This window comes from Pongo pygmaeus, chromosome 17 (genome assembly GCF_028885625.2).
Source record: "Pongo pygmaeus isolate AG05252 chromosome 17, NHGRI_mPonPyg2-v2.0_pri, whole genome shotgun sequence".
Taxonomy (NCBI): Eukaryota; Metazoa; Chordata; class Mammalia; order Primates; family Hominidae; genus Pongo; species Pongo pygmaeus.
In genome coordinates, this window is record NC_072390.2 from 39,673,388 (window position 1) to 39,687,862 (window position 14,475).

The following is a 14,475-nucleotide window of genomic DNA, read 5'->3' on the forward strand; positions in this document are numbered from 1 at the left end:
CATTCAAACTTTTAAGTGCAAAGTAAATATAAAGCATTGCCTTTTTAATAATATGCAGTTGTAGCATATGCTTTTCTTGTTTTCCACCTCCAGTGTGGCCCAGAAACACATAATTGCTGCTTTTACTCATGTTATCTGATCATTACACAAAACATGAACCTGTTTGAGATTACTTTATATTTTTACAATTATTATTGTTAACAGCTACTTTCACTATTCTGGAAACAATTGAGAATTTTAGTAGGTAATGGGTTATATTTCTTAATACTTTACATACAAAGTAAAAAGGAAGGTGGAAAGTTTAACTTTTTTCCTTCAAATTTGTATAAAACTGCAACCACCTTTCATAAAATTACCAATATAATCACTACATAAGAATGCATAAAGTGCTCTTGGGTTCTCGTTTTTCAGATATGTAGTAACTGAATGTATTTTTCTATATATTCTTTCCCTGTTATTTTATTTCTGATATAAAAGAAGTAAATATTTTAATCTATACAAGTCACTTACATTCAATATTGTAACACATTTGCTTCACTGATTTATCAATTTGCTCAATCAACAAACAGCTTCTGAGTACCTACCATGATGAGGCACTGTGATAGAGGCTAAGAAGATATGAAGATGAAAATGACCCAGTCATTGATCTCAAGTCTCGTAACATAGTATCAGCTCACAATTTAGGAGAGTTAAGCATATGACCCAGCAATGCCACTTCTGGACATATACCCAAAAGAAATGAAAGCACAGTCTCAAAGAGACAGTATGTGCACGTCCACGTTCACTGCAGCATAATTCACAAGAACCAAGAGGCAGAAGCAACCTCCCATCATGAATGATGATGAATGAATGGATAAATAAAATGTGGTATATATATATGGTATATATATATGTGGTATATATATATATATGTGGTGTATATATATGTGGTGTATATATATATGTGGTATATATATATATACAATGGATATTATTTATCATTAAAGAAGAAGGGAATATTGTCACATGACGCAACACAGATGAACCTTGCAGGCATTAAGCTAAGTGGAAAGTGCCAATATGAATAGACAAATACCATATGATTCCACTTATATGAGGTACCTAGAGTAGTCAAATTCATAGAGACAAAACACAAAATGGTGTTTTCCAGGGGCTGGGGAGAGACAGGGATGCGGAATTGTTTAATGAGTATAGAGTTTCAGTTTTGCAAGATGAAAAGAGTTCTGGAGATTGGCTGCACAAATGATGTGAATGTACGTAACACTTAAAAATGATTTGGATATGTAAAATTTTATGTTATGTATACTTTACCACAATTAATTTTTTTAAGTTAGCAGTTACAAAACATATGCAAATATGATGCAAACAAAAGCATAAATGCCTTAAAAGAAGACAGTGACAATTCCAAGGAGACAGAGGTTATGTCAGGTTGGCGTATGCAGTTGCATTCAAAATGGAGCATTTCAGATGGGTTTGTGACAGAAGTAGAGTTTCTGACTCTACCCTCAAGACTTTAAGGCTTGAAAAGAGGCCCCCTACAGGAGCGAAGTGCGGGCAAGGGATCCCAGAGGCCAGATAATTCTGAAGAGGCTCTTAGTCTGCAGTCCTTTGTGAGGAAATGAGGCAATCTAAGGAAGAAAGACAAGAACAGAGCTAGGAAGGAGAACAGTGTTGGGTCGGAAATACAAGTGTGTGTGCAGCTGAAGGAAAAAAAAAAAAACTGAGTTCACTATGGCAGAACAAGGTGTAGAGCATCTCACAGAAGGACAGGTGGTTAAATGGTCCAGATTTATTGAGCATGCCATTGGACTGAGTTCTGAAGAAGGCCATGGCAAAAAAATACTTCAATAAAGGCACCACAGATGTAGTTAAAAGAAAGGAACATTCTGGGCGAAGTCAAAAGCACAAGGAAAGGCAGAGATGAGAAAAGTCTAGCAGGAAATGAGGCTAGATGGGGAGACTACAGTAGATCACTGGGGTAGCAACGCAGGATGGGACTCCCTGGGTAAATACACTGTACTCATAGTTTTAGGAACACTTCTGTTGCTTTGAGGAAAATGGAATTGATCATCAACTTAAGTAACATCTAAGTTCCCTCATTTAACTCACAAATTATAATGATTAAAAAGATCTATTTTAGAAAGAAGCACTGAGTTCATACCCATTTCAATCTGTTTTTTCAATTTACTTGTCATGATGGGCTATTGAGTTTAATGTAAATATCAAGCTAGGAGTGAGTTTTAGTAGTGAGACCCCTGGACAACCAGGAAAAGAAGCCTGGGCTCAAACAACACATTGCTTCAACTTCTTTCGTGACCTTAAATACATAACTTCCTGTCTGAACCTTCGTTTCCTTTCTTGGTAAGTTCAAAAGGGACTAGATTTCTATACTGTTTACTATCCATGAAGTTCTAATATTCTATGACTGTCTCAAGGTGGAGGGTAAACTGCCTGAGAGTCAGAAATCCATTCGTAAGGGATATTCCCTGTTCTTCTCTGCCTGCCAGTGGCTACATGGAGCTCCTAAAGACAATAGGAAAACAGAAAATAATTGCCTCCTGTACTCACAGGTCAAGGAACCTCCTCTTCACTTTCCAACTTGTCAGAGATGCTTGTTGAGTATCAAATGCATATTTTCAAATTCCTTGTATCTCAGCCTTTCTGATTGGAAGAGATATAAAGGAAGGGTTGTGGCTTTCAAGTCTTGGGAAGAGGTCCATATCCCATTATAACAGGTGAAGCTCAACAACTTTCTCATGTCTCTTCAATTTAGTTTTCTTTTTTCTCCTTCAATATTTTGTATAAAGTCCCGGAAGACCATATTCACAGACACACATGCACATGTGTGCACAAATACACATACAGACATACACACACACTTCACATTTAAAAAATAAAATTTCTTTTGGTTTATCTGCCATTTGGAGTTATACATGTAGTACTCCCTTCTGTATGTATAGGCCATAGATTAAATAAAGACAATTCTATACTACATTATTGATAACAAGAGGCACTCTCATAATTGATAAGAATAATAATATTAAAAGGTAAACACCACTTCCTGTTCATTACCTTCTTTGTTTTCAGAAAAAAAGTCACTTGCTTTGTTTCACATTTAGTAGCTGTTATTGATGATAAGGTTTGGATAATACCACGGGAGAATTGCTTTTATTCCAGCAAGACAGCATTCTTAGAATATGCCCATAGACTATTACAAAATGTACAGCTTGCCCAACATGAATCACAGTGATAGGATTAGGCCCAAAGGGAGCTATGACAACTCTCTACAAGTAACTGAAAGGTGCAAATGGCAGGGAGGGAAAAGAATTATTTAAAGAGGTCCGAGGTGTATGTGAAGAGGGATTAAATTAAGCAAAGGAAAATTCAGGTTTTATATCAAGAAAAAATTCCTAATGGCAATATGTTAAAAGAATAGCTTCCCAAGAAATGTGTCGGAAGCTGAGATGCTGGAGGGAATTTTAACTGTAACTGAAACAATACTGGAAATAGACCATAAGGACAGAAGCCCATGCCAGTGAGAGATGAGCTTGTTGACCCACCAGCTTTCCTATCTTCTTTTCTATCACGCTATGGATCTTTCTGAAGAAAATAAGAGATTAAAGACTGAGAACTAGCCTATCAAAAATGACACTGGAGATACGTGGCCTCTTTATTTATAAAAGAAGACCACTTATATGGGTTTCCTATGGGCTACTTCTCCATCTACCACAACAGGGTAAGTGAAAATGTTCTCCAAACACAGAGTATCATTTAGGTATAAAATATTATAATAAAAATAATAGCTATCATCTATTGAGTAATGACAATGTGCCAGGCACCCTGCTACATACTTGATATATGTCATGTCATTTACACTTCACAAAAACCTGTGAGCTTTCACAAATGAGAGAACCAAGACCTAATACGTGCCTAAGAACACAGAGTCCATAAGTAGTGGAAGATTTGAACCCATGTAGTTAGAGGTCAGTGCCTGAGCTCTCAATTCCTGAGCTACTTTCAACAACATGGCAGCTAAGAAAGTTCACACCAAAAAGAGAAAGCTAGTCTTTTTTTTAAAATCTTTTTACCCAGCGTAGGTACCAGGAGGGATCTCTGAAAGGCAGGTTACTCCTCACCAGGAGTAGGATCAAATCAGGGGCTTATTTTAAATTGGCCCATTCTAGATACAGTCTTGGCCAAGTCTGGATTTGTAATTTAGCAGAAAAGAAACTTTTGAAGCAGCCCTTTGATTCAATTCTTGTGACCCTTGTGAAATAAACCTTCTTAAGACTGAGTTACGGTATCAAGTTGCTTCAATCCAACAAATATGTACACTGTGATGCACTCAAGGGGCTCATATCTAGCTGGGGATCAGATTAGTTCATCTCCAAAGCAGTTGGAGAGGGCACCACGGGCATAAACTTCCAGGAGCAGAGGTAAGAAGAGAGCTGAAGGGAGTAGAGAGGAAAACAAAAACAGCAACAGGAGGGTGGAGTCGGGGTCCAGGTGAACTAGAATTTCAAGACGATCATTCCTTCCATGCATTGTGCAATAAAGATCTGTTGAGTTCCTACCATGTGCCAGGCACTGGGAACACAGCAGTCAATGGTATTTCAGACTTTATGGAGCTTACAGGATAGTCAGAACACAGACATCACCCAACAGCAGTTCACAGAGAATGTGGTCGTGGACACACCTAGACTGGGGCTCAGTGAAGGCCTCCCAGAGGGAACACCCCTTAAACTAAAAGGAAGAAGAAGAGGTAAAGAGGAGATTGACTCCAGACAGAAAGTACAGCATGAGGACAGGCCAAGGAAGAAAAAGTGCTTGGTCAGTTCAAGGAATAGAGAGCAAGTGGGGCTACCAGAGCAAACAAGGGGAAGTTGAGGAAGAGAAAGCTACAAGATTCTGCACAGGCAAATTACATAGGGAGTGTAAGGTGCATAAAGGACTCTGAAGTTCATTAAAAGAGCCTTGGGAAACACTGAGAGCTTTTGAGCATGAACTGATTTGGTTCCAAGACAACACAATAGTAAATGCCGAGGTGTTCTGATTCAGACACATCCTGGGTTCAAATCCGACTTCTGTCACTTATTCACTATGTGCCCCATGTCTCATACAAAAAAAGAAATGCTAAAATAAAACAAAGCAAACAAAAAACAAATAAATAAAACAATGCCTACCTCTCCTAAGGTTGGCCAGAAGGATTAAGTAAGCTAAGGTTGGTAGTTTAGTGCATTTCTGGAAATGTGGTCAGCATTAAAAAGAACAGGTAGCAACATAAAATGCGGATATAAAGTATGGGTGGAGTGGTGGGTCGGAGCATGGGATGTGGAGGAAGAAAACCTGAAGCAAGTTACTTAACGTTTTCTTCAGAACCTCAGCATCTTCATCTGGAAAACATGTTTCAACTTCATGGATTTCTTTTAAAAATTCAATGGAAAAAATGTGTATTATATCTAGCACATAGTAAGTACTCAGTAAATTATTATTACTATTGCTAGTAATAGTAACAATATATGGTATTATTCACAAAACTTTACACTTTTTGGCATGTTACTCCAAAAAAGCAGTGGATTTCCTACTATTATAATTACTCATGTGTCTTATGTATTCTTATTGAACTCTGTGGTGCTCAGAATATTTTCTCAGCATTATGTTATCTCTTCAATCTTCAAAATCCCCAGGAGAGTCATAGGTACAAATGAAAATACTGATGCACGTGGAAAGTAAAACCGCATAAGGAACACAAGAAGGAAAATATAGGTCACCAGAGTTCAACTAAAACGTAACTGTTACTCTATAAATAATAGATACCTTTCTTAAAATTAAGGCACAATTTCAACAGAGTAAAATATGAAAACCTGGAAACCTTTTCTTCAGGATACTTCATAAAGCAAGCTCCTTCTCTGCTTTTGCCTGTCACTTTCCAGGCTTCCAGAGTGTCACTGCAATGCTACAGTGAGGTGGTTAAAGTATGAACCGGAGGGTCTGAGAGGAAATTTGCATCTCTGGGAATTCATGTCCAGAGTCCTCCTCAGTTTGGCCAACATCAGCTGCATCAGAGCACCTCCAGTTACTAACAAAACAGAGAGTCTGGGGGCAAGTGAGTTAATACATTTTAGACCTAACTAAACACCTGACCTGTTTGATTAGCAGGAGCTAGAGGAGGAGCTTTAAAACTCGGTGCTCAAACTTGATTCTGAACTCATCTTCCTTCTTGTTCCTAGAGTACCCCATACCCTCTGCAGTCAATGAGACTGATTCCCTGCTCAATTTTATAATTTTATGCTATTTGCCATTCTTGTCACATAGTATGCTTGGCACATTAAAGGGGCCTAAGAAGGGTTTGTCTACTCAGTAAATGAGTCCATCTTTCCAATTTCTCTATCACAACATATATCTTACTTTCCTATACTTATGAATAGTTAGGAAGAAAAACAAAAAGCAAAAAGAATTTATTTGATTTCCTCCTCCTCTCCCTCCTTCACTTTCTATCCCCTTTTTCCTTCTCTCTCCCTTCTCTATTTTTTCTCTCTGTGTATATGCTTTTTTTTTTAATTTTTAAAAGCCACTGAATGAAGAGATTGAGCAGAGGCTGTCCAGTCTCAGAAACGGTGGTTTTCCCTGACCAGATGAAACTCTATTAAGCTTGTCTCCATGGAATGTGCTTAAAGGAAAGCAGCTCTGCTGAAAGTCCTATATATTTAGGCAATGCCCAGAGTTGCTAAGTCTAATTGTAACTTATTACCCACCCCCTGCTATGCAGAAGGACTCAGGCATTTTACCTCATCAGCGTTAAAGAAAAGGAGCCAGGAGTTTTTAAACAAACACAGCAACAGACCAAACATCCTAAAACTCTTAAGTTTTTACTAGGGTTATAAAACTCTTAGTTAAGTAAACCAACAATTAACAGATAGTAGCACAATGGACAATAGCTTTTGCCTTATAAAGGACAGACAGTACAAGAAGTCCCTATACAGTACAAGGAAACAATCACTTACGTCGCTTTATCACTTATGTCTTATGTCATCTTTACCCCCATACTATGGGAGTCTTCCATGGCCCTCCCAAAAGACCTGCTCTGAAAAAAATATTAGAAAATTATAGAGAACTGGTAAGTTCAAAAATGGGATTATTTCCTTTTTGAAAACAGCAACAATTTTTAAGGCAGATACTTTTCCCTGGGGTTTTACATTCACATGGTATGGTACTCTTTTATAGAAATTCCTGTACTCCAAAATATCTTTCCTCACAGTACGTGAATGATTTTTTTTTCCATTTTGTTACACTACTTGAAGACAACACATTAGTTTTTGAAGTAGACCTTTTGTTTAGAAAGTACAAAAACATCTGGGAAGATTAACTATGTTGGTCATTCACATCTTAGCATGAATTTGCTCTAAGTAGGAATTCATTGTGTCATTCTATAAACATTTACTGATTATCTACTATGATCGGGAAAAAACATAATCTCTGCCCTCATGAAACTCATGGGTAAGAAAAGCAATAAACTATCAAAATAATAAAGTGGTAAGTTTTTTGATATGGCAAATAAATACAAGGAGAAATAAGACCACAGTGTCAATACCTGGCTGAAAGAGACAGGAGGGCTGCCTGGGGCAGTGAGTAAAGTATAAGGAGTCACCTACACCTGTCATGTAGGGGATATTTTAAAGGCTATCCCAGGGACAGTCTGGGATGGTTTGAGCACCTGATATGCCAACAGACCTTTAGAGAGAATTGGGAGGTAGAAAGGGGCTGAGGAATAGAGTGAAAATACTGCCAAGAAACAGCTTTGTCCATTGCAAACTTTCTCTGAATGTCAGCTTAGACACCACTGGTGAGTAACTGTGAAGCAGGACAGAGCAGAGAGTACTAGAAACGGCCAGTGAAATATCTTCTTTTCTGTTTTGTAATTATTGGCTTGGACAATTCTCAATAAACCACTAGTAGTTAGGCACTGTTTTAGATTACAAGACTATATTCTCACAAATTTCAAATCTCTTAATCAAAACCAAGGTCAGAATGAGTCTCATTTAGCCCCAGGACAAAAGTTTATTAAAGCTTCCAGAATTAGAAGGTAACTTTGATATTTAAATTTAGCTGCCAGTGCCTGGCATGTGGAGACACTAATTTCATCCATCCTTCAAACCAATGATTCTGACCATGATCAAGATGTAGCATCACAGTTATTCTGATGGATGAAAAAAAAAAGTTAGGTCAATAACTTGCTTTTTTTTGTTGTTTTTTTGAGACACAGTTTCACTCTTGTCGCCCAGGCTGGAGTGCAGTGGCATGATCTCAGCTCACTGCAACCTCCGCCTCCCGGGTTCAAGTGATTCTCCTGCCTCAGCCTCCCAATTAGCTGGGATTACAGGTGCTTGCCACCACGCCCAGCTAATTTTTGTATTTTTAGTAGAGACGGAGCTTCACCATGTAGGTCGACAACTTTGTTTGTTTGTTTGTTTTTGGAACAGTCTCACTCTGTCGCCCACGCTGGAGTGCAATGACGCAATCTTGGCTCCCTGCAACTTCTGCCTTCCGGGTTCAAGCCATTCTCCTGTGTCAGCCTCCTGAATAGCTGGGACTACAGGTGCATGCTGCCATGCCCGGTTAATTTTTTGTATTTTTTTAGTAGAGACGGGGTTTCACCGTGTTAACCAGAGTGGTCTCGAACTCCTGAGCTCAGGTGATCCGCCCACCTCAGCCTCCCAAAGTACTAGGGTTACAGGCATAAGCCACAGCGCCTGGCCTAGGTCAATAACTTTCTTAACCTATATGTAAGAATAATTAAATAGGTTATTAGCTTTTTCATTAGAATATCACACTTATACCTGTGATACTGTAACTATTTGAAATTTAACAGTGCTAAATTTTGTCATGTAACAAAATCTTTTTATATCCAAAGTATTTTACTTGTTCCAGATAGATACCATGAAAAGGTGTGGTACCCTCATTATTGTGATGAATTGAAATCAGGCACCTGGTTCAAGCAGTTACCAACTTTCTAAACTCTTTGGACCACAACTACTCTTGTATCTCAGGAAACTGTTATCCTAATTTGTACAGCTATAAGGATTAAATGAGGGGATTAGGATATTCATTCCTGGTATTTTTACTCTGCCATTTTGTTCCAGCATTTTGAGTCTTAGAATGTTGAATATAAGCACTTTACACAGAATTTTGTCAGTACAGATATATTTTTGTCATTAACAAATTTCTGGAATATACTCAACTGAGTTGATTAAATTCCTTCATCAATTTCTTATACAGCACTATTAACTACACTATTTTTTCCCATTTTAATTCTTGTTTCACTGAAATTATTTTCACTGGGATCAGCTCATTTTTATTAAAATTATATGATGATAATTTGATTCATTTATCAATTTTGTCCATATTAAACATATTGAGTTTTCTAAGATCAATATTTCTACCAACTTCAATTTTTGTGATTCAAATTTGGAAGAATTACATTTTGTCAAGATCTCATTCCTCTGTCAATTTTATTCAAAACCAAATTTTATGGAGTTTAATTTACATCTTCATGATGTTTATTTTTATGTTCATTATTTCTTTCAGTAATTTTCATTGTTAATTAAACAAAAGCCCGAAAGTTCTATTTATTTGTTAGCTAAATCAAGGAACTCTGATTAGATACTTTGTAATAGGGAAGAAAACAGGGTGAAACAGAGGGAAGAAACAGAAAAAGCTTCACGAAGGAGGAGAGGAAAATGTGGACACCATGAAAAGGAAAAGAATACAGAGAGAGAAACACCAAGTATGGCAGGAAGGAGAAAAGGAAGGAAAAAGTCTGCAGGAAAATAACAGCATATTCCTCCAGATGAAAATAATGGAAACCAAATATCACCGGGGGAAAATAAACACCTTCACTAAACAACAAAGCGTAACTATTATTATTAGGTTTTAATAGGTTCCCTTCTAAAACTGTGTTGGTAAGTCAACCGTTATTCATGACATACATTTTTAAAAATATTAAACAAAAATCTAAATTTCAGGTGACTTAACAGCACCATCCTCTGTTCTGAACACTCACAAGTTGCCACCTAACTGATGTTACTTAACTCCAGTGTTCAAAATAGTTGTTCAGGTGTTGACTGTTGGGAACAACAAATGTGAGACAAAAAGCAGAGGCCAAAGTAGAAGAGGAAGAAAGGATAATTAGATCTTTTCCTCTCCCATTCTTGGACTCAGGACTGGCTCTTGGTAGAATTACAATAAATGAAGTTATCATAAACATTCCTGCTTTCTTTCCTGAACTTAATTACTGTTACCCAGTTTCTCTCTCCCCCCGATATCAGAACCCTCTTAGTGTCCTAAGATCTCCCTCTAAGAGAAGCTAGGAGACATTTATACAGACACCTGAGGAGCGCTCTACATATCCATCCTCCTCATTCATTCTCACGTCCTGTTCCCTCAATACGACTGTTCTCCAGCACTGAAAGGAAAACAACCTGTTAGTACAACAACTATGGAGAACAGTTTGGAGGTTCCCCAAGAAACTGAAAATAGAGCTACCATATCCCATTGTGGGGTATATACCCAAAAGAAAGGAATCAGTAAATCAAAGAGATAAGTGTACGCATGCTTGTTGCAGCACTGTTGACAATTAAGACTTGGAAGCAACCTAAGTGTCTATCAACAGATGAATGGGAAAAGAATATGTGGTATGTATACACAATGGAGTACTATTCAGACATAAAAAAACAATAAGATCCTGTCATTTGCAACAACATGGATGGAACTGGAGATCATACGTTAGTGAAATAAGCCAGGCAAAGAAAGACAAACATCGCATCTTCTCTCTTACTGGTAGAAGCTAAAAATCAAAACAATTGAACTCATGAGTAGAGAGAGTAGGAGGATGGTTACCAGCGGCTGGGAAAAGTAGTAGGGGTCTGGGGGAAAGGTGAGGATGGTTAATAGGTACAAAAAATACAATGAATGAATAAGACTTAGTATTTGATAGCATAACAGGGTGACTATAGTCAATAAAAACTTAACTGTATATTTTAAACTAACTTATAAAGAATATAATTGGATTGTTTGCAACTCAATGAATAAATGCTTGAGGGGATGGATGCCCCATTCTTCATGATGTGCTTATTTCACATTTCATGCCTGTATCAAAGCATCTCATGTACCCCTACTATGTACCCACAAAGGTTCAAAATTAAAAAACAATTTTATTAGAAAAGAAAACAATCTGATTAAATCAGTTTTCCACTGACTTGTGAATGACTGATAACAATTTAGCCTTCTAAAAGGTACTTTAAAAATACTATAAATCAGATTTGCTGGCAAGATGGCCGAATAGGAACAGCTCCGGTCTGCAGCTCCAATTGAGATCAGAAGGCGGGTGATTTCCACATTTCCAACTGAGGTACCCAGTTCATCTCATTGGGACTGCTTGGACAGTGGGTGCAGCCAACGGAGGGCAAGCTAATGCAGGGTGGGGTGTCGCCTCACTGGGAAGTGCAAGGGGTCGGGGGATTTCCCTTCCCTAGCCAAGGGAAGCTGTGAGGGACTGTGCCACGAGGAATGGTGCACTCCGGCCCAGATGCTGCACTTTTCCCATGATCTTCACAACCCACAGACCAGGAGATTCCCTCCTGGGTGTGCCTATACCACCAGGGCCCTGGGTTTCAAGCACAAAACTGGGCAGCCATTTGGGCAGATACTGAGCTAGCTGCAGGAGGTTTTTTTTGTTTTTGTTTTTTGTTTTCACATCCCAGTGACATCTGGAACACCAGCTAGACAGTACTGTTCACTCCCTGGAAAGTGGGCTGAAGCCAGGGAGCCAAGTGGTCTGGCTCAGCGGGTCCCATCCCTACAGAGCCCAGCAAGCTAAGATCCACTGGCTTGAAATGTTTGCTGCCAGCACAGCAATCAAAGGTTGACCTGGGATGCTGGAGTTTGGTGTGGGGAGAGGTGTCCGCCATTGCTGAGGCTTGAGTAGGTGGTTTTACCCTCACAGTGTAAACAAAGCTGCCAGGAAGTTCAAACTGGACAGAGCCCACCGCAGCTCAGCAAGGCCTCTGCGGCCAGACTGCCTCTCTAGATTCCTCCTCTCTGGGCAGGGCATCTCTGAAAAAAAGTCAGCAGCCCCAGTCAGGGACTTATAGATAAAACCCCCATCTCCCTGGGAGAGAGCACCTGGGGAAAGGGGCAGCTGTGGATGCAGCTTTAGCAGACTTAAACGTCCCTGCCTGATGGCTCAGAAGGGAGCAGTGGATCACCCAGCACAGCATTCGAGCTCTGATAAGGGTCAGACTGCCTCCTCAAGGGGGTCCCTGACCCCTGTGTATCCTAACTGAGAGATACCTCCCAGTAGTGATGGACAGACACCTCATACAGGAGAGTTCTGATTGGCATCTGGTGGGTGACCCTCTGGGACGAAGCTTCCAGAGGAAGAAGCAGACAGAAATCTTTGCTGTTCTGTAGCCTCTGCTGGTGATACCCAGGTAAACAGGGTCAGGAGTGAACCTATAGCAAATACCAAAAGACCTGCAGCAGAGGGGCCTGACTGTCAGAAGGAAAACTAACAAGCAGAAAAGAATAGCATCAATATCAACAAACAGGATGTCCACTCAGAGACCCCATCCGAAGGTCACCAACATCAAAGACCAAAGGTAGATAAATCCATGAAAATGGGGAGAAACCATGCAAAAAGCCTGAAAATTCCAAAAACCAGAACGCCTCTTCTCCTACAAAGGATCACAACTCCTCGCCAGCAAGGGAACAAAACTGGACAGAGAATGAGTTTGACGAATTGACAGAAGTAGGCTTCAGAAGGTGGGTAATAACAAACTCCTCCAAGCTAAAGGAGCATGTTCTAACCCAATGCAAGGAAGGTAAGAACACTGAAAAAAAGTTAGATGAATTGCTAACCAGAATAACCAGTTTTGAGATGAACATAAATGAACTGATGGAGCTTACAAACACAGCACGAGAACTTCCTGCAGCATACACAAGTATCAACAGCCAACTTGATTAAGCAGAGGAAAGGATATCAGAGATTGAAGATCAACTTAATGAAATAAAGCAAGAAGACAAGACTAGAGTAAAAAAGAATGCAAAGAAACGAACAAAGCCTCCAAGAAATATGGGACTATGTGAAAAGACCAAATTTATGTTTGATTGCTGTACCTGAAAGTGACGGGGACAACAGAACCGAGTTGGAAAACACACTTCAGGATATTAATCAGGAGAACTTACCCAACCTAGCAAGACAGGCCAACATTCAATTCAGGAAATACAGAGTACACCAAAAAGATACTCCTCAAAAAGAGCAACCCCAAGACACATAATCGTCGGATTCACCAAGGTTGAAATGAAGGAAAAAATGTTAAGGGCAGCCAGACAGAAAGGTGGGGTTACCCACAAAGGGAAGCCCATCAGACTAACAGCAGATCTCTTGGTAGAAACCCCATAAGCCAGAAGATGGTGGGGGCCAATATTCAACATTCTTAAAGAAAAGAATTTACAATCCAGAATTTCATACCCAGCCGAACTAAGCTTCTTAAGCGAAGGAGAAATAAAATCCTTTACAAACAAGCAAATACTGAGAGATTATGTCACCACCAGCCCTTCCTTACAAGAACTCCTGAAGGAAGCACTAAACATGGAAAGAAACAACCGGTACCAGCCACTGCAAAAACATACCTAACTGTAAAGACCATCAACACTATGAAGAAATTGCATCAATTAATGGGCAAAATAACCAGTTAGCATCATAATGGCAGGATCAAATTCACACACAACAATATTAACCTTAAATATTAACAGGATAAATGCCCCAATTAAAAGACACAGACTAGCAAATTGGATAAAGAGTCAAGACCCATTGGTGTGCTGTATCCAGTAGACTCATTTCACATGCAAAAACATACATAGGCTCAAAATAAAGGGATGGAGGAATATTTACCAAGCAAATGGAAAGCAAAAAAAAAAAAAAAAAAAAAAGCAGGGGTTGCAATCCTAGTGTTTGATAAAACAGACTTTAAACCAACAAAGGTCAAAAGAGACAAAGAAGGGCATTACATAATTGTAAAGGAATCAATGCAACAAGAAGAGTTAACTATCCGAAATAAATATGCACCCAACACGGGAGCACCCAGATTCATTAAGCTAGTTCTTAGAGACCTACAAAGAGACTCAGACTCCCACACAATAATAGTGGGAGACTTTATTGATCCCACTGTCAATATTAGACAAATCAATGAGACAGAAAATTAACAAAGACATTCAGGTCTTGAACTCAGCTCTAGAGCAAGTGGACCTAATAGACATCTACAGAACTCTCCACAACAAATCAACAGAATATATATTCTTCTCAGCACCACGTCACACTTATTCTATAATTGACCACATAATTGGAAGTAAAACACTCCTCAGCAAATGCAAAAGAATGGAAGTCATAACAAACAGTCTCTCAGACCACAGTGCAAT

General features: G+C 39.0%; 1 protein-coding gene across 8 annotated transcripts in view; it reads right to left on the minus strand.

Annotated features, from left to right (window-relative positions):
• The window catches only part of ZNF521 (zinc finger protein 521), a 298,052-nt gene that overhangs the window by 201,276 nt on the left and 82,301 nt on the right, over positions 1 to 14,475 (minus strand). Inside the window, exon 4 of one of the 8 annotated variants that reach the window (XM_063653516.1) lies at positions 2,569 to 2,661. The exons of the other annotated variants lie outside the window; for them this stretch is intronic. The gene's annotated coding sequence lies outside the window, so the exon portion shown is untranslated. The remainder of the gene's footprint in view (positions 1 to 2,568; positions 2,662 to 14,475) is intronic. 8 annotated transcript variants of the gene reach the window in all.